The sequence below is a fragment of the Phalacrocorax aristotelis genome, chromosome 3, assembly GCF_949628215.1.
Source record: "Phalacrocorax aristotelis chromosome 3, bGulAri2.1, whole genome shotgun sequence".
In the NCBI taxonomy this organism is placed as follows: domain Eukaryota; kingdom Metazoa; phylum Chordata; class Aves; order Suliformes; family Phalacrocoracidae; genus Phalacrocorax; species Phalacrocorax aristotelis.
Window position 1 is genome coordinate 63,961,501 of NC_134278.1, and position 18,516 is coordinate 63,980,016.

Genomic DNA, 18,516 nt, shown 5'->3' on the forward strand with positions numbered 1-18,516 from the left:
TAATGAAGCAAATTAGGTTGCTTCTTTCTTGTCCTCTGCAATATGTTCACTTTTACCTGAATCATTTTTTATGGACACATATAAACACATAACACCTGAGCAACTGACATTTCTGTGGGGAAAAAGAAAGCCTTTACCTACTTATTTAATAAGTTGATAAAATTTACCTGTTCAAGAATACAATATGTCCTTGAGGTAAGCATCTGTTTCGCTGCCTTTTGCTAAGAAAACCATGCATGTTTTTTGAAACCACTTCAGAAAGCCACAGCAAGAAACTTCCATCAGCAAGAGTCTGATGAGATACGGGATTTCTGTCAAACTTTATGTTATAATAAACAAATCTGTGGTGCCAGTAGTCACAGGCCAAGAGTTTGTCTAAAGAACATTATCATAAATGGCCCATGTAACTACTTCTCCATTGTTAGGCTTTGATGCTGAACAGTGTTTGAAAGGAGCACACCATAAGTTTGCATCCAGCTGAGAAAAAATTTAAAGGGTCCAGTGATTTTCATAGGGAAAAGAATAGGAGCTGAGTGGGAAGCACCAGTCCTACCTAGGTCTTGGTTTTTGTGAAATCTCACTGGTGACCAAATGCAGCTTGTTGCTTCCCCACAGCTTGCTTGGAACACCAGAACTTTCACTGAATTGTAACTTATTTATGTTCATTTCTTTTGATCAATAAATGAGGTCAACTGCTGTGGTAAGAAGGAGCAAACACTACTATGGGAATGAAATTGTTAACTACAGTTGCAGAAAAATTACATAGCAGAAGCTTGCAAAGTCTTTGTGGTTTATCCCAACAACATAACTGCCTCATGGTTATTGGCATATCTCCCAACTTCCAAGATGTTGTTAGTGGCAAACAAAAGTACAGTACAGCTTTATTTTGTGGAGCATCTGCCATGCAAACATATTCTCACATGCTTTACCCAGTAACACATATGCAGTATGGGAAATGCAAGTAAAATAATGTTTTAGCAGTAACATTTTAGTTTGATTGAAGGAAGTTCCTTACAGCATCTTTCCAGAGAATAACACAGTTGCTCTGACCAACAGGATCAGCTGCTAAATGCTTCAAAATATCAGCATTCACTATTACTCTACAATTGGTTTTTACAAACTTATTCCATATGGATTGTGTTGCTTATAGGCACTGAGCGCCCATGTATTGTGCAACTGTTCTTTCCCATTAATAATAAACAAACATTTAGGGCTTTTATATTCTAGTGGCCTCTTGTTTATTTCTCTCTAAATTATGTATCTGTCTGCCCCACCAAACTCTTCTTTAAGCCATTTCCCCAAATGTGGCTGCTTAAAAGTTGCTAATTAGCTGTTAAAATGCCTGCGCTGCCCATAGCTGTAATGACTACTTCTGCCTTCTCTTTATCCTATATAATAATTTTGCATCTGATTCTTCCCACAGCATGGACTTCCAGCAAAAAAATATCTGAAAGCATTTCAATATGCTAGTAAAAAGGGCTGAGTCTCTTCAAACAGTTTTTTTGAGGCTTACATAAACTGAGCCAATTATGTAAACTGAGACAACATCAGTTCCAGATAGCAAATAGGATAAGTAACAATAAAAATGTCTCTTGAACATCACCCTTTTCCAAGGCTCGTGTACATACCTATGTCCAGGGTGCATAGTGCAATCCCTTTTACTTGTTAGTTGATCCTGCCTCTGTTGAGAAACTAAATAACCATATTTTTGTATAAGCAGTGCAAAACATTATACCACCATCACTGCTCTAGTTTACTACTTTTTTCAATGGTCTACCCAGCAGTTTCCTTTATGCTAAATGTATTCTTCATAATACTTGTCTTATTCTTAACACAAAAATCAGTTTTGAAAATAGAAATTGAGTATCTTTTAATTTTTAAGAATTTATGTTTTCTGGGAACAAGCTAGATGTAGTGGAGGCCCCACCCCTAGAAACATTCTCAGACAGGTTGGACGGGGACCTGATCTAATTAAAGATGCCCTTGCTCACTACAGTGGGGCTCAACTATCACAGAATCACAGAATCACAGGTTGGAAGGGACCTCAGGGATCATCTAGTCCAACCTTCCTGGGAAGAGCACAGTCTAGACAAGATGGCCCAGCACCCTGTCCAGACGACTCTTGAAAGTGTCCAGTGTGGCCAAGTCAACCACTTCCCTGGGGAGGTTATTCCAATGGGTGACTGTCCTCACTGTGAAAAATTTCCTCTCGCGTCCAATCGGAATCTCCCCAAAAGCAACTTGTGTCCCTTCCCCTTGTCCTCTCCATGTGACTCCTTGTAAAAAGGGTGTCTCCATCTTCTTGTAGCTACCCCTTAAGTACTGGTACATGGTGATGAGATCCCCTCTGAGCCTCCTTTTCTCAAGGCTGAACAAACCCAGTTCTCCCAGCCTATCCTCATATGGCAGGCTTCCCAGTCCTTTGATCATCTTGATGGCCCTTCTCTGGACCCCCTCCAGCCTGTCCATATCTTTTTTTATGGTGGGGACCAGAACTGTACACAGTGCTCCAGCTGTGGCCTGACAAGCGCTGAATAGAGTGGGATAATGACTTCTTTATCTCTACTGGTGACACCCTTTTTGATGCAGCCCAGCATCCTGTTGGCCTTCTTGGCCGCAGCAGCACACCGTTCGCTCATATTGAGCTTCCTGACCACCAGGACCCCCAGGTCCCTTTCCACAGAGCTGCTCTCCAGCCAGGTGCATCCCAGTCTGTGCTGCACTCCTGGATTACGTTTTCCCAGGTGCAAGACCTTACTCTTGTCCTTGTTGAACTTCACAAGGTTCTTGCTGGCCCACTCCTCTAGCCTATCCAGATCTCCCTGCAGAGCAGCTCTCCCTTCTGGAGTGTCTACTTCCCCACTCAGTTTGGTGTCATCTGCAAACTTCACCAGGCTACACTTGATCCCATTATCCAGATCACTTATAAAGATGCTGAATAACATTGGGCCCAATATCAATCCCTGGGGGACCCCACTTGTGACAGGCCGCCACTTTGAAAAAGGGCTATTTACCACCACCCTTTGGGTGCAGCCTGTCAGCCAATTCCCCACCCACCGCACAGACCACTTGTCTAGGCCATAACATATCAATTTCTCCAGGAAGAGGCTGTGGGGAACTGTATCAAAAGCCTTGGAGAAGTCCAGTTAGACAATGTCTGCCACCCGCCCCATGTCAACCAGGCAAGTCACAAGTCACTTTGTTGTAGAAGGCCACCAGGTTTGTCAAGCACGATCTGCCCTTAGAGAATCTATGTTGGCTTTTCCCGATCATGTACTTCATTTGACTTGTGATGGCCCCCAGGAGGATACATTCAATAACTTTCCCAGGGATTGAAGTAAGACTAATGGGCCTATAATTACCCAGATCCTCTCTTGAACCCTTCTTGTAGAGAGGGGTAACATTTGCCTTCCTCCAGTCCTCTGGGACATCCCCCGTTCTCCAAGACTTCTCGAAAGTTATGGAAAGTGACCTCGCAATGACGTCTGCCAGCTCTCTCAGCACCCTTGGGGGGATGACATCATTGATTTGTAGGGGTCAAGCTCCTGTAATAACTCACGTACTATCTCTTCCTTCACTGATGGTGGGTCTATGTTTGGATCAACCAGAAATTTCGTTTCCAAAGCCTGGGACACAACAGTGCTAGTAAAGACAGATGTGAATATAGTGTTGAGGACCTCTGCCTTTTCAGCATTGTTGGTGATTGACTCTCCTATTCTGTTTAACATTGGGCCTATATTTTCCTTCTGTTTCTGCTTGTGGTTGACATACCTGAAGAACCCTTCTTGTTATTTTTGACATCTACAGCCAGTTTCAATTCAAGCTGGGCTTTTGCTTTTCTAACTGCATCTCTGCACACTCTGGCAATGCCCTTGTAGCTCTCAACTGATAATCCTCCACTTTTCCATCTCTGGTATGCTTTTCTTTTGGTTTTGAGTAGACCCAGGAGTTCATGTTTGAGCCAAGGGGACCTCTTGCTCCACCTACTTCCCTTTCCTTTATAGGGGATAAACTGGTTTTGTGCTTCCAAGAGAGTTCTTGAAGAACTCCCAGCACTCTCTAGCTCCTTTATCTTCCACGGAAGCATCCCATGGAATCCCTCCCAACTGAGCTCTGAGCGAGATGAAGTTTGCTCTTCTAAGATCTAGAACCCTTGTCTTAGTACTGACCTTCAGCATTCTCAGCAGGATCCCAAACTCCACAATATTGTGATCACTGCAGCCAAGACTATCACTAACAGAGATATTACAAAGCAGGTTTCTTGGTTTGTGAGTATCAAGTCCAACAGTGCCTCATTCCTGGTTGGCACATCTAACAGTTGTATGAGAGAACAGTCCTCTACGTATTCCAGGAGCTTGGTGGATGACATCTGAGCTGTTGTATTGTTCTTCCAGCAGATGTCTGGGTAGCTGAAGTCACCCATAAGAAACAGGTTCTGTCAGCCAGAAGCTTGCTTTAGTACCCCAAGTATCACTTCATTGGCATTGTCATCGTGGTTAGGAGGTCAGTAGCAGATGCCCACTGTGAAGTCATGCTTGGAGACGACCCCTTTGACTTTAACCCAGAGACATTTGATAGAGCAGTCACAATCACCATAGTTGACTTCGATACATTTGAGGTTTTCCTTAATGTAGAGTGCAACTCCTCCACCTCTTCTACCCTGCCTGTCTTTACGAAAGGGCCTATAACCATCCATTGCGATCCCCCAGTCATTTGAGTTGTCCCACCATGTTTCAGTTACTCCTATGATGCCATAACCTTCTGAGTGGGCACGGAGCTCCAGTTCCTCCTGTTTGTTTCCTAGGCTGTGTGCATTCATATACATACACTTGATGTGATTACTCTTCTGTTTCACATCTTGGGAGACAGCTGAGGAACATTTGTCACTACACTGCTTGGCCTGACTTACTCCCCTGTTGGATGTGCTGGTGTGAGCATTTCCATAATGGATCCCACCCCCCAAGCCCTTCAGTTTAAAGCCCGCCTCACCAAGTTAGCCAGCCTACTGCTGAAGACTAGATGACCTCTAAAGGTCCCTTCCAACCCAAACCATTCTATGATTCTATTTTTTCACAATTTCAAATATTTCACAAATGTTTTATCTTTATTTATACTCTTTATGCCTTCCTCTCACATCATGTTCATTCTATCACACTAATATATATGCCTTCATTATGGACAGTTCATTCAAACGATAAACATGATATAGTAACATAGACACTTTTGCATTTTTCAGTAATTGCATAAAGCTGTTTATGAACAGTCCACCATCTTAACTTTAAAAGCTGTGAGATCTACAGCCAGTAAAAGTAATGAGTATTCAAGCAGTCTTGATGGTTTTTCAGTGTAGAAGAGGGATGTACATGACGGATGAGATGCTTAACACTATCAACTAATAACAGATAAGGAGACAGCAAGCTGGATAAATGAAATGCGTTCTAGAGTTTGCTTCAACTTTTATAGACAGTATTCAAAGAAAGTCAAACTAAATTCATATTGGTGCAATTCTGTTGATTCAGGGGTGTCAAATCCAGTGTGAATTTGGCCTCTCTTTTGTGCCTGATTAGCTACCATCAACAGCTGGCACCATCCTAAACTCTCAAAGGAGTCACAAACCATTCTCCTTTGAAGCACTTGGCAACTCAAGGAGGCTTCCTCCCTCTTGGCTCTTGCTGTAACCCTGAGTGTTATTATACACGGATTTCCACCTTGAAACTTGGCTAGGAGGTACTACTCTCTCCCACCAGCTAAAACCACTTTGACTTTCACGAGTCTCTGCCAATGGAAATGGTACAGTGGAGTTAAACAACAGGAGTCAGCCATCTCCTGGAGAGTCACCTGGCCATGCTTACTGGTTTTAAAGCACAGAAGTTATATCATAACAACATGTGTAATAAGAAATAACAGAGAAGGCTGCCTAGCATGAGTATTAATGAAATGCGTGAGGAGAGCTCACACCTTCTGGACTGCCTACTTTCAAATTGGATTTGGACCAGTCTTATGGTCCTGTGCTGATATCATTTTGCAAGTGCTCAAATGCCAGCAACAGGCTAGCTCATTGAGCCAAGTGGCCTAAATGGGAGATCCATAGAGATATAGCAACGTGTCTGCCTGTTTAGACTCTCAGGATTCAAAAGCCTGACACCCGCTTTCTGCAATTCCAACTCTTTTAATGCATTTGAGTCAACACAAAGATTAAAAGGAGTTTTAAATTGTAGGATATTTTTGTTTTCTGGAGGGAATGGTTAAGGCAACTGAATTATTGTCTCGCAGCTCTCACTGTTCCCCAACAAGGAGTAGGGTTTGCTGCTGCTTAATAGGCATAGATTTTTCTTTCTGGGCTCTTTCAAAGCTGTCAGACAGAAGTGTGCGGTCAGTGGACCATGATGCCCCTCTAAGACTTCCTCCCAGCTGTCTGTAACAGTAGCAATATTCTGCCCTGCTTAAACAGCCTCCATTCATGCTAGATGCTCTGGCTTTCCCTGATTGCTGTGAGCCCCCAGTGAATTCCTCTGCACATGTGCATAATTATCACTACAGTAGTCACCGGTAAGGATTGTTACAATTCACATAGGTATTATTTCCCTTAATAGTGCTGTTTTCACACACATTTCCTAAGCAGTTTCCTTGGGAGCTAAAACCGTCCAGAGTCAGCAGTGACCGGAAAATCTGTGCCACTCTGTGTACAAATGCAGTAGCTATGCCAGGACTTAACATGCAGTAGAAAACAGCAGCAACTTGTAAGCTATCTGTAAACAGTAGCCTTATACAGGGACCCTCAATACAGTTTATACCGAGAAAATAATTAATTAATTGCAAGGCTGAGCTTTCCAAATGTCTGCAGCCGCGGTGCAAAGGCTGCCAGAGGAGTGAACAAAAATGTAGGAATCCAGAGCTTGATTGCCTGTTCTGTCTCCTCCTCAGTGCCTGGCAAGCCTTCCTATTTTTCATGTACCATACAGTGCTCTACAAACATTACTTTGCAAACATTATGTAGGTGGGCCTCACAACATCTCTGTGAGGTAATTAAACACACAAACCTCACACTGCAAACAGGGAAAGGGAGGATCAGAACTTGGTTTTCTTGCCAGGCTTACAGGGAGAAGCAGTCTCACAGTATTTCAGACGGTTTCAGGTATTGCTTATTAGTTCATGATTTTAACAGTTGTGAGGACTGTGCTAATCCATGGGGTTTGATTATGCAGCAGTATAATCTTCAGGTGGGCTTGGTCTCACTCAGGTTTTCACAGTAGGCTGCTTTTAACCCACAGAAAGAAATAAACACTTGTAGGGTGCTCCATTTCATCCTTAAATGGACCCCTGAAGTACGCACTGCAAACAAACAAAACCCCCACTGACTCTAATAAAGCGAGGCTGCAGTAACTACTCAGCCGCAGTCACCTACAGTTGGGTGAGATAAACCCCACTCTTTGGTTATGCCCATACTAAAAATAAAGTAGTGCTAGAAAAAGTCCTAGGATTTGTCAACTATGTCATTAAATCGTTAGCAATAATTGGGTGCAGCGTTGGCCAGGGCTGACTAGGACTTTTCCAAAGAATTCATGGCAAGCTTTGAGTAGTTTCCACTGGCCAGGGAGCCAGTAGCATTTTGCTTGCAGCCACTGTTTTGGAGACTAACAGAATTTACTATGATGGATGATGTGAACCATTCTGTGCCAGTTGGCCATAAAGAACATTCTCTGATATCTTTAATTTGCTAGTATAGACAAAGCCTTTATGTCCCAACTGGAAATTTCGGAAAATAATGATATCTTACTAAAATCTGTGCGAAGAATGATTTTCTAGATAACACTTTGCCTCTGATGAAAGTACCAATCAGCTTCTAAAAACTGATGTAAAAAGACTATACAGCAAAGTATTAATTATTTGTGATTATGAGAGATTTGAAAGTACTTTTCACAAAAGCATGAATTTAAATTCCTGTTTCAGATCCTTATATTTATTCTAAATTTGTCTCCAAAGACTGATCTGATCTGCTGTTCTCCACTTCTGACGTACTGCAGATCTGGTGCTATCAATCACTTGCTTTGCTCTTCAGAAGGATGGTTGCACATTATGAACTGAAGAACTGAGGCTGTAGCTTGTTCATGTGTTCATGTGTAAATTTGCACTTGTTCGTGTGCATCCTGTATGCTGGACAAAACATTTTCATTCCATTTTGAATGAGGTGTAATGAGGTTTGAAAATATGTTAACCCTTTCTGTTTACGAAGAAGGTCAACATATCCGGTAATTTAAGTGCTCTGGAAGCATAGTCCGGTGATGTGGACTGGTCAATGGGAAGCGTTTCTTTGAAGGTTTTTTGACGATCTCTCTTCTCTGGGATTAAAGCTGCTTTGTTGTGATGTTGCATGGGATAAAGAGTGTTTCTGGCAGACTTTGAAAGTAACAGTGTTTTACTATGAAGGCTATTGGTGTTCCTTGTTAGTTTTCTCAAAGAAGGTGAAGTAAGTGTTCTGGTTTCAGCTGGGATAGAGTTAATTTTCCTCCTAGCAGCTGGAACAGTGCTGTGTTTTGAGTTTAGGATGACAATAAATTGATAACACACTGGTGTTTTAATTGTTGCTGAGCAGTGCTTACACTAAGTCAAGGACTTTTCAGCTTCTCATACTGCCCTGTCAGCAAAGAGGCTGGAGGTGCAAAAGAGGCTGGGAGGGGACACAGCCAGGACAGCTGTGGCCAAAGGGATATTCCATACCATATGACATCATGCTGAATAAAAAAACTGGGGAGGTTAGACAGGGGGATTGTGGTTACTGCTTGAGAACTGGCTGGGCATATGTCAAAGGATGGTGAACAATATCATTTTGTATCACTTGTTTTATATATTATTTTATCATTATTATGTTCCATTCCTTTTCTGTCCTATTAAATTGTCTTTATGTCAACCCACGAGTTCTACCTTTTTTCCGATTCTCTCCCCCATCCCACCGTGGGGGACTGAGTGAATGGCTGTGTGGTGTTTAGCTGCTTGCTGGGTTAAACCACAACAGTAAGATAGTTCTCTTCTTTTTTCTGAGTGACAGATAACAGGTCCCCCAGATGTAAGATGTAAGATACAGGTTGCCAGGATTCAAAACTATGATTAGACGAAGTTTTCAAAGATGGTTAGAAAAAGCCTTAGAGATACACTTTTGTGACTATTGCACTGTGCCTGGTCAAGCTACAGAGGGTCTGACTAGGACTCCTTTGACTACAGAAGAGCTAACTGCTGTTCCTTATAAAAGAAACCTTGAGTTTTCACTGTGTCCTGTGTTTTTGGTGAAGATTGTTGAAGACCCTCCTAACAGCATACTTACCCCATCCTTTCTTCTTCTAGGTTCTCAAGCAGTTCTTGCAAACTCCTGATTTTCCCTTAAAAATATTAATCCTTTATGTAGCTGGCTAGTGGGTGGAGACACTCATGTCCTGGACACTTGTGGCGAAGGTCAACAGAGTAGACAAGGTTGTGGTATTTTGTGTTTGTTTTGTGAAAATGTTCAGGAAAAAAATTGTAAAATATTTATTTTATGTATTGTTTCAAGTATTATGCAAAACCAATAAAAGTAAGTTGAAAGAAAACATCAGCATTTCTGACTTTAAATATCAAAGGACAGGAAATTCTCCATCCTTGATTTCCCATTGGGATTATAGAGATTTACTGTTTTGAAATTCCCTGCTTTAGTGTGATATAGCGTGTAAAGGATAAGCAGGATGACATTGAATTTCAGCTTTGTTTGGTTCCAGTCAGACCCGTCATAGTTATCACACCATTGTAAGGTGACATCCGCAAGCTTCCAAAGATATCACAGCCTAAACACTTTTTGATACTGGATTAACATCCTTTCCATGGGAAAGACTAATTTTTAATCTTTTTCCAGGCTTCTGTGTTCCTACAATAGGCTTTTTTAATCCCTTCTGTATAGTCCCTAGATAAAAATAAATGTGTGATCAAGCAATGTCAAATCTCCATGTTGAGAAGGGAGGTGGACTTAGGACAGAGCTTTCTCTCATAAATCAATATAACTGTGGGAAAACCAATATACTTCAAAATACTGGGCTGGCCCATGTCATAGTTAAAGATGCTGCTGTTAGTGAGCACCACCAGAGCAGTTCAGTAGTAGCTAAACAACGAGTCTCTAGTAGAGTTGAATAGGCAGCCTTGAGCGAGGGGTTATGTCATCACAGTAATGTCCAGAATGCCACTAATGTGTGATGGCTTTAATTTTTGGTGGACATTCAGTGATGAGCAGGACCTGTTATTTAACTTGTGTGTGGTTAAAACAATACAGGACAGTAGTTTTATCCAGTGATGGTGGTTTAGGGGTTAGGCACGGAGAAGAAAGCTGCCTTTCTGCTCTTGAATCTGGGTTGATGGCTGCCACCTGATTTATCTGCCCACGGGGGATACTGAGTGTTGTCCACATCAGTCCCTGGTGCAATACCGTTTGTGAAGCTGAAATTTCAAGCAGCATTAGCCCAGTGTCAGTACACCTTCTAGTTCAGCTGAAGCATGATATCCAGTAGCCAAAGAGAGCTGCTTGTCATCTGCAGATTAATTTAACAATGGCTAGAAACTCTGCTACTCAGAGAGCCAGCTTCTTACGTTACAGGAGTTAGATTTCTGGCAGCCTTTTTTTCTTTTTTTTTCATTTATAGAATCTAATACTGTAATGGATGTTTCCCAATGTACTGACGAAGGAGGCTCCAGTCAGTTCCGAACGCAAGAAAAACATTTAAAAACCCACACAATAACTTTGTTATCCTTCTCTTGGATTACTGTACGTCCTGTACATCCATTACTGTACACTTAGAGATTTTTTAACTTAAGGAGTTCTTGTTTGGTGATTGTTTTCAAAGTTAGAATCCTTTGGTTTCAGTTTTATGATTTTTTACCAAGTCTGATTATTCTGAAACAGACATTTCATTAGGATAAACCCTTCTATGTTTCCCCTAGAAGTCCTGATAAGGCAGTTTTCGTCTTTATCCTCATTCACATTTTTGTCCAACTCCAATTAGCTTCATGCAAGAATAATGTGTCAATACTAAACACAGAACAGACCATGTGATAGGCAGAGCTGGCAATGCTTGCCCTCTCCTTTAGATGTGTCCTCACAGTTCCTGTTGCTGTCAATGTGTGACGCCTGCTGATACCCCAGAGATTCATCCAGTGGGTTCCAGATAGGGAAGGAGGAGTGGGGGTAGTGGTGATCAGCTTTAGCTGAAGAATCACTGTTGTACCAGCCAGGGTCTTTACTCCCTCTGCAGATCAGAGACAAGCAGAGCCTCTCATTCGTTCACCAACACATTACCTCTATGTGCTGTACTTACTCACATAGAGGTTCATAAGAAAAAACAAATGGTGAACAAACACAGGGCTGATTTAATAACTATGCTTTTAAGCCACCAAGGTGCCTTTCGGAAATAAAACCCTTACAGTATTTCTGATCTAATGTGACACTTGTTTTCAAAATATCCCCCCTCTAAGCTGATTTTTCTGGCCTAAGTTGCTTAGCTGACTTGATGAGGTGAGAGCACTCATCAGTCTGCACTATTAGTTCCTGTATTTACTCATCCATTACTCAACAAGATAAATGGAGTCATACTGTAAATGTAAGAAATAGTACATAGAATTAGAGGCAACTGGAATGTTACTCCCTACTCTTTCAGTGGGTTGGCGACCTTTAGCAAGTTTGTGTAATCAGTCCTTTCCTCCATCTCCCATCTGTACAGTATCTAACTGTAAAACAGCCTGCCTCAAGGGTAATGTTAAATAACATTGTAAAGAATAACTAAAGTAAAAATGGAAGGAAGTAGAAAAAAAAAATTAAAGACACCAAATGTTTTCCATGTGCAGAGACCTGTTAAAAACTCATTACATCGTTCGTGTCAGTCTCAGCATGAGACCTGCTGCAGCCACTTCAGTCAGCAGGTTAGCATTTCATTGCCAGCAGCATTCAAATAATAGAAATGCATCTGCATCTATAACACAGATGTCTGAGCAATGAGACTTTAGATCCAAATTTAAATTTCATGTGCTTTCATAAAAACAGGAGGTACTTCAAAACCTCTTTTAATTGGAACCCAGCACATTTCCACTGAAAAACTTGTTTGCACTGAACAGTATTTTCACCTGTGTTATTAATTAGTATCGTGTGGCATAAAATGAACAGTACCTTTCAGTTTCAAAACAAAGTCAGCCAAGATAATTAGATATAACTTCATCATTTATGTATTATATAAATTCTGTTTCAAAAGATTTTTTTAAATGCTAGGAAAATAAGTTTAAACAAAGTTTCTAACTGCAGCTGTAAAAAACTCTTGTTCTTTCTTTGTAAAATGATAGGGATGTATCACTTGTAATATGTGCAGTTTTATCAGAGTCATGTGGCTCAGGTATATTGCAATATATAGGAAACCATGACTCATTTGTGAAGAATGACAAGTGCCATATGTAAATACTATAGACACCATAATCATGTATTAATGTTTTAAAAAGACAATTTTTTATAAGAAGTGCTTTCAGATTCTGGCAAGGAAAGTGCTTCTGCTCCTTTCTCTCCATCACTGCACTGCACAACTTCTAAATGTACACTGCTTCCCACAAAGTATCGTTCAGTCTGCAATCTCATCCCCCAACAATTTACAACTGCATTTTTATACTTCATTATAAGCATTATATGTTCTATACAAAGGTACACAGGTATACAACAAAATAAAATAGGAAAACTGGAAACATTCTTTTCCCTACTGCTTTATCATGTCTTTAAAGCTAAGAGGAAATAACAGGACTTACCCATAGCTTCAGAAAAGATGTTCTGTTTACTGTGAAGAAAATGGCATGTTTTCCTTTAATTGTTTGTGAGCCTCACAGCTGTGCTGTGCTATTAACCTTGTACTCTTCCCAAGTGGTCAATTAATCCTAATAACTATGACCGCAGTATTAAAAACATCTTTTCAATTCCTTCACAAGGATGCAATGAACCTAGAGCTGTCTGTGCTGGCCTCCCTCTATAACCAACGTTCTGGATATCCCACATGTCCTGGTGAGACCATTCGCAATTCCTTCATTTCTGCTAACCTGACAGCCACCTTGCCATTGTGTGGCAACCAGGAGAACATTCTTTCTGTTGTGCAAATCCAGCCTCTAATATTCAGGATTAACACTGATTTTAGGCTCCAAATGTACAGCAGATGTTTATGCTTAGAGTCAGCTAAATCCTTCTAACTTTAATTGATGAAGAGTTAGGCATCCAGGCTTTCTTATAATCAGGTGGGCTAAATCAATCTCTAGAAATTTCCATCTTTCTTCCTTTACGAACTTAAAAATCTAGAGATCAGTTCCCCCAAGTAACATTCAAAAAAGTCCACCACAGTTTTAAATATGGTGTAGATATTAATCATTTGAGAGTTTTATAAAACAGATGTTCTACCAAAACAGAGACTTAATTTAAAGAAATAACTAGGTAATACATTCAGTATCTTAGCAATTGTCTGAAAATATACAGGGAGAATAATTTTTCTTGAAGCCCATAATGTAAAAATTGTGAATTCAAGAAAAAATTCAGAAACAAGACATCTTAGGGGTTATTTTTCAATTCCATCTTTAACATAAATACATAATAAGAGTCACACTTAAATAGCACAAGACAAAAACAAACACATCCAAAAATAAAACCTTTTGAAAAGAAAATGCTACATGGTACACCCATTTTGCCCCCTGGGGGACCAGATAAAGAACGAACTATATATGGCAGATATTAGTCACATTACTTAATACGCCTACTGCAACAAATTCAGACGTATGGTGGTAAGGTTGGTAACAGCCACTGAATAGAAATGATGCCATTCTTATTACTCAGAATCAAATTTGTTAACACTAAAAATCAAAGGCATTGTCTGGTTCTGTACAGAGGGGTAAGGGATATATGGTATAAACAGAACCAGTAATGTGTTCATCATGTTGACTTTGGCAGCCAAGAGTAGAAGATATGAATAAAACCAGGCCAAAAGGCAATGTAAGATTATTCCCATGACAACAAGGCATTAACAGGTTAACATTTTTTATTTCTACAGATGCAGTACAGTTCTCACTTTCCCCCCAGAAAAGCAGTATGTAGTTGAACAGTGAGTAACAGGAGACATGGCCTTGCCATTTGTGCAAAATACTTGACATTTGCTACATACAAGAGAAGGACATTTCTTAAATTATGTGCTTTACAGTATATCATAGTTATTTATGTTATTTTAGTTGTTATTATATGTTATTTTAGTTATTAATATTCCTTAGTGATGAAAACCTATTAAGAAAACAAAACGTGGCAGGTAAAGTGTTTGCAGTAGGGTGACTTAAGAGGTCTTTTACCCTCTGATATGCTCAGGATCTTTTTTGGATTACACATGGAATTGAACTCTACAATAGCATTCCAGACTTGTTTGAATACCTGTTTGCAAAACAGGATTATGACAGTCGCAGATAGCTATGAAACTACAATGGCTTTATTTTCTGTAGACTGGTGATTGACAGCTCAAGAAGACTTTGAGTGCAGACCTAGAGGACATTTTGTTCCCATGGAGTCTTTTTGCTGTTTTTTATTCCAGTTGTTTCTGCAGTCTAAAATAAGCCTCTTTAGAATGAAGTGCTTTTACATTTTTTGTATGGGGAATCAAGATGCACAACACTCGGGAAGGCCTTGGGCCTGCAAGAGAAGAAGGAAGCTACCTGGGCAATTCATTCGTTGTGTAAACTCCTACGATGAGTTTTACCACAAGTAAAAGAAATACGCAGGAGCTGTGTCCCTTTCTTTCACTATCTCAAGGATAGGCATAGATGTAGTCTTGGCTAAGAGATTACAGCCAGAATCTGTTGAGAAGTGAGAGAAGATGAACGAGTAGATTTGTGCAGCACTTGCCAACAATACACCTGTTTTGAACTGACATTTTCACACATTAAAAAGAAAATTAAAATTGAAAAAAGACTCTAAAAGAAAGTCTCTGCTTCTGGGAATCATTTTCATGGAGAAAATTAGTCTTTTTACCATTGCTCCAAAAGACTGCAACCTTGGAAACTGTAACCAGTATGTCCAAAAAACATGGATTTCCCTGTATCTGAAATATGTTCATAGTGACTATTACAGTAGCATTGAAATGTTTCCTGACAATAATGGCATTTGTATGGCTCCAGATATGTTGTTAATCCCACTTTGAAAGTTGTCAAAAAGACTAGTTAGTATCAATGACACTTTCTTTTAATGCAGAAGATGCTCTTCCCCAATGTCTAATATGACAATTTTTGAAATGTGAATTTTTCCTGTCAAAACAACACATGCTGTTTCTTAGCTCCATATGTTCTGCATGTAAAAACGTGATGTATCCTGGCTGTACTTGAAGTTCTGAAAGCAATTTTTGCAGTGCTAAGGTTTCTTAGTTTTCTGGTTTGATTTCATTTTCTAAACAGCACTAATATAAAAATACTTATAATTGGTAGTTATGACTGTAGAAGCATGTATTAACAATCTAAGATACCACTATAGATGCCCACTTTTACAGTATGTGTGCTTGGTAACATGCTGGACAGATGCCCACAAAATTTTGTGTCAGGCCATTGGTACAGAACAATTGAAAATACTGCTTATATATTAAGATTGCTTAGAGTGGCAAAAGAGTTTAAAAATAAGTATGAGGCTGGAGAGCTCAGAATATTCGAGAAGGATAACCAGAATCAAATTTGGGAGTAAAGCTGTATGTGGTTGGTGATAAGCTCAGGAGATACAGTCTGAAGTGAGGATTTCATACCATGACACATTGAAATCATTTACACAGCTAAAGAAAACAAGGCCTGATGCCGTTCTGTGGATGTGCCCTCTTTGCACAGCAGTTGGGCCCAGGTTTCCTAGGACATGGTGTGATGACATAGTGTTGCAGAAAGGATCTTTTTTTCATACAGTTTTATTTGCAGAGTCCCTCATGGATGGCAGACACGAAACACAAAGTTACCTTAGGGAAAGAGCAAGGAGAGAAATAGAGTGAGAAAAGAGAAAGGGAAAAGCTCACTTTTAATGGGATGACCAATTTTGCAGTCATCCTATAGCTACCCATGGGACCCACTGCCTTCCGACCCAAGCAGCATGTGGTGCACAATTGAGGAGCTAGGGAAAAGTAGTTTCCTGCCTTCTGCCCCTAAGTGCTCTATTTGCACTTCTGCTGAAGCTGTCTGCTTGACCAGACCTTCCACATGCATGTTTTGAGGTTTGTTTGATGACTTCTAGCTCTCTTCTACTTGGTCTGTTGGCCCAGTGCTAGTTCTATTACCCAAGTCTGCATCTGTGCCAGAAGGTGAGTGAAAGCAGTGGACACGAGAACACATTACCTAGTTGTCAGTATGCTTTTGGCATGTGTTGCTCTCACCAACTCCCATTCCTTAAAAATGGAGTCCTGGAAAGGATGAAACAGGACTGCCTTGGTGCATGCCAATGTTTTAGGGAACCAAGAACGCCCAGCTCTTAAGAAGCAGGTGGTCACCAGCGCTTGGTACCACTCAGGAAGTGGTCAGGGAGACAGTGTTATTAGGCAGGAGGAACCCCATGCCTGTGTCGGCTTACCATCACTCAGTCTTCCTGCCCTTCCTGAGACTGTGCTTTTGTATGCAAAGCGCAGAGTATGCAGTGAGCACGCACAAATAAGCAGGTGCCAAAATTCATCCTACGTTGCTCTGAACAGCCTGAGGAGACTCTTCAGGAGATTCATTCTCCCACAGACCTTTGATTTGATTCTTGGAAAGAGTGGTGTGTCAGTTGGCACTTCTGAGGCTTTGACCCTTCCTTTGATCCAGTAGATCAGTGGGAAATATGTGAGAAAAACATGTGGTTGAAGTTGAGACCTAAATTTTCACAAATTAATCCTATGTTTTCCTCCCATTAGGTATTTCAATAGAAAGTGAAAGTTAAAATGGCACTGACGACAGAAAGCAGATAGGAGAACAGCCCAGCTCTGCAACTCAGAGGAGGAGGAAAGACAATTATGTGGCCCCAAAAATGTTTAAATGCAGGGAACTTTGATGTTTCACATCACAGAAACAATAGAGACAATGAATTTGCCTTTTCCCCAGTATTGATATTTTCCTCCCGCCTTCCCTCCTACTTAGAACTGTTTTTGTGGTGGGAGGACCCATTACGTAATCTACAGATGTTTTACATTCTTTAAAATGTAAACTAGAAAATGAACTGTAATACAGATTCATCCCATGAGGGTAAAAAATTAGTCTGCTCTTAAACATTTCTTGGATGACGGCACCCCCTCAGAACATGCCTACAAGTTGTGCCTCGCCTGTTAATGCACACTCGATTGTGACTTATTGCTTATTAAAACCCAACATTTTTATTGCTTAGTAATTCTAGATTTGGCTGCCAGTACCCATGTTATAAACGCTTAAAAGTAGGGATGCCATACTGAAACACTGACAGATTCTCAGGGGGGTCAGGGCTACTGGCGCCTCCCTAATGAAGTCACACACTGTTAATTTTTTTTTTCCTTAACTGAAGAAGAAAACAAAGCAGTTAAACTGCTATATCCATTTTCCAGCAACATTAATCCATTTCAAACCACTCTTAACCATAGTAAATCACAGGTTTGTGAGAAAATGAACAGCCTAAAGGTTCACCTCAGGCTATTTAGCCCACAAACAAGTTGCTGACTACTGGCAACAATGGTTGGTTGGGAATTATTGCTCAATTTAGTTGTAATTGCTTATTTTGCTGTGTCTTCTGTTCAGACTAGCTGAGGGTCTACAGCATGGTAAATTCCAGAATGAAGTGCTTTGCCAAGGTGCTGCTGGACGCCATTTAAAAGGTTATTTGAGCAATGTGTTTTAACTTCCTGGAGGGAAGAGAAACCTTCTCTTTCACTGGGAAAGCTTGGAAGGGGAGGAACTCTCAAAACAAGTCTGCCCAGACATAGCTATTCTACTCTGCAGAAAATCATCCAGATGTTAATAGAACCTGAATTTTCAGTTTAAGTATGCCTCAATTCTGATACTAAACAGAAACTGGAAGCTTTACCCATGAAATATGGTATAGCTGCAATATAATAGTTGCAATGTACAGTAGTAATCTGGAGAGCAACAAATGTAGCATTCTGGCTGCCAATAGCATTTTAAAGGCAATTGTCTACACCACATTTATAAATGGGTGGGCATACACATAATACATACCTATGTACATTTTGCAGACCAATTTAGTGGAACACTTAACTTGCCAAATGTAGGTGTAAATATTCAGGTAAGTATAAGATTTTATCTATAATCATTACAGGAACTGTTAATAAGGCCCAGGGAGGTAATACGTAAACAATCACAAATTTTATAGATCTTGGGCAATTTCATTAGCTGAAAGATTCTACTGGTATTTGCTACCAATGGGATTGCTTAGATATGCAATTTGCAAACTATTCATTATACACATATTTTCATGGCAGAAAGGCTAAGTAAAGTTCTTGAAGAATTCAGACTTGGCAATTCAAG

General features: G+C 40.4%; 1 protein-coding gene across 1 annotated transcript in view; it reads left to right on the forward strand.

Annotated features, from left to right (window-relative positions):
* PDE7B (phosphodiesterase 7B) overlaps nucleotides 1–18,516 on the forward strand; it is a 172,076-nt gene that overhangs the window by 34,755 nt on the left and 118,805 nt on the right. The window lies entirely within an intron of this gene.